This window comes from Larus michahellis, chromosome 3, assembly GCF_964199755.1.
Source record: "Larus michahellis chromosome 3, bLarMic1.1, whole genome shotgun sequence".
Taxonomy (NCBI): Eukaryota; Metazoa; Chordata; class Aves; order Charadriiformes; family Laridae; genus Larus; species Larus michahellis.
Window position 1 is genome coordinate 67,120,462 of NC_133898.1, and position 2,987 is coordinate 67,123,448.

Here is a 2,987-nt window from a genome sequence, read left to right on the forward strand (position 1 = left end):
CGGGGCCGCGGCGGCCGCGCTGCGCTGCGCCGCGCCCGCGGTGGGCGGCGGGGCCCGGGCGGGGGGGGGCCGGGCCGGGGAGGGCGAAAGGCGTGTCCCGCTCGGGCGGCCGCCGCCGCCCCGCTTCCTCCCGGAGCAGGCGCGGGCGGCAGCGGGAAGCGGAGCGCCTTGTGGGGGGGGCCGGGGCTGGGGCTGAGCCAGGCGGGGGGGGAGCGGGAGGGGCTTATCGGGAGGGGGGGAGCCCCGCTCCCGCCGGCACGGGGTAGGGGGCCGCCGCCGGTGGCACTGGGGCGGGAGGGCGGTGGCGCATCCCTGGGCGGGGGGTTCAGGGAGCGCCTCGCCGCCGGGAACTGGAGCGGGAACCGGAGCCGGAGGCGCCCCCCCACTCCCCGCAGTCGGGGCGGGGCGGGCGGCCGCGCCGGGAAGCTGCCGCCGTGGGCCCTACCGCGGCCCCGGGGGTAGGGGAGCGGGGGTTGGGGGGCGGCAGCAGCTCGGGGCCCTGCCCGGAGGGTGCCGGGGGTCTCGGTGGGCGCTTCTCGCCGGAGCCCCGGCCCCTGCCGTCCGGGCTGGGCTCCCGCCTCGGCATCCCCAGGCGGTGTGAATGTCCAAACAGCCGGGAACATCTGGAAAATGTCACCTGAAGGTGCAGGAATAAAGCCGGGGGGTTGGGGGGGGCGGAATATCAAAATAATGCAGTCTCGTGTTTGGGAGTGGGGCGGGTTAAGGAGCAAAAAGCCCTACGACGTTACAGCCCTGACTTGAGATTTTTCATCTCATGTAGATGCTGGCGGGGGTAGCTCCGTGGGCGAGGGGCAGCGGGGGTGAACCTTTAGGATGCAGGTGAGATGAAGACCCTCAAACGGCTGCCCACCCCTGGAGCAGAGCTGGAAGCCGCCGTGCCTCGACAGAGGCGATGCGGAAGGGCAGCAGCTTCAGGGGCTGCAGGAGTCCAGGCTCGGTGGGAGGCACAGCAGAAAATTGGTAACAAATATTCACGGGATTCCCACACCCAGGGAGGCGAGATGCTGCCAGTCAGTTGCAAAACAGCGGCCCTGGCGACATGCCTTTGCCTTTCCGACCAGCAGCAGCTCCTCGCTTCGAAGTGTCACCTGCCGGTGTGCTCACGTTGGTGCCTGCCAGTTTATCCAACTTGAGAGTAAAAAATAAAACCTGTCCTAAGAATGGCACTCCAACTCCCAGGCTGAGCAGTTATTCTGAGCCTGGCAAGCTTTTCCTTGCACATAAATTAATTTTTTTTCCTTCTGACCCAGATCCCACAGATTAGGTTTCCATCATTTCCTCACGGAAGGAGTTCAGAGGCGTGCAAGAATGCACCTTCACAGAGCAGTTATGGTTAGTGGTCTGTGACTGATCCAGCCTGGGAGGACAAGAGTTAACATGAGCTGCCTGGGCTCTAGAGGTTGAGTCAAAGTGGGCAGGCCAAAACCTGTAATGAGTGAGGTCTGTCTGATGGGAAGGGGCTACATTTTGTAAGTTACAATTTATCTACAGAGACTGGCCAAACTGTTTGCCTGGAACAGTTCCCAAATTTCTTTCTCTTAGAAAGTGGATGTACGTCCTGGATCATCTTGAACTTGTAGGCAATGCCTTAGTTTTCTAAGAAAATGAGCCACTGCATTTTCAAATACTCTTTGAAGCAGCTATCACAAGAAGTTTTGAGCCACATGGCCTCGTTTCTTTGCCTGCAGACATCAACATTTTAGAGAGATACTAAAGCAGTTTCTTGTGTTGGTGGAAAGCTTCTGAAATGATGTGCTTTTCAGTTTCTTGCATTCCTGTTGGCAAATGTCCTGCCTACTTCAGTTCAAAGCTTTGAAGCATCTAAATTGCATTTCTGATGAGAAACCAGAGGAACAGAGAAAGTGTGGCCGATTTCTGAGGCCACAAGTTTGGGCAAATCCTGATACTGGCCATCTCAGTTGCAGAATTTCCATTTGTTTTGGCAACAGCAGATTTCACCCCTAGTTCTTTAGGTTTCTGAGACAAAAAAAAAAGAATCCTTTGCATTACTATGTTCACAGGCTCTTAAACATACTTGTCTGCAGTAACAGGGGGTCAGACCTCCAGGGAAACCTTCTGAAGTCTTCATGTTCCTATGAAACAGTGAAAAGCCCAGGGATGTGAAATAGGGGCCTGATCCTCTTGTCCAGAGTAGGTGTGGAGTGTTGGACTAAACGGTCCAGTTTGAACCAAGAAAGCAGCTACTTACCTTGCATCAGAGGAGCTGGAGGAGTAACTAAAGTGCCGTGCCTGGGTACAACAGTGTAACGCCTCAAACATCGGTTTTGCAAAGTTTGAGCTTCCTGGTTTGCAAGGTCAAACCTTGGTGATGTCCAGTCAGCCTTTACGCTCTGCGAGGGTTGTGCAATGGGTAGGTGAGACCTTCTTGGGGTGAAATTGTAGAAATACATGCAGCGATCAAGTAATTCTTGGCAGTTTCAGGAGTCAGGGAGATCTGCCATAGTGTTCTGGGGGTGGAAATTTCTTCCCCAAGTGTGGCAAGTACCTGCTGGAGATGTCTGCCTCTGGGGCTTTTCTTACTCAGATCTACTTAGTGACGTAGTGCCACGACGTCTATGGGTACAAAGCACCATTACTAAATGCATAGCCAAAGGGAAGGCCTCTTGTTAATGTCTCTGAGGACAGATTTGTGGCAAAACTTACTGAAACAAAGACCCATGCCAGTTAACAAAGAGCAGAAAGGTTGTGAGTAGCAGCAGGAGGACCAAAAGGGGGGTCCCAGGTAATAATGTCCTCTCTGAAGTGGTATGATGAGGGTGTGTTTGTGGTCAGCACCAAAAAACCCCCTATGGCATCAGAAAGGGAGTAGCACAGACAGCAGCCTTTTTCTAGGTGATTCAGGGATTCCCACGGCTCTGAGCCAGCCATGAGCCAGGTTTGCGACCTAGGACAAGTTTTCAGCAGAGCAGTGAGTAGAAGCAGGCATGTCGGGCAGGAGAAGGCTC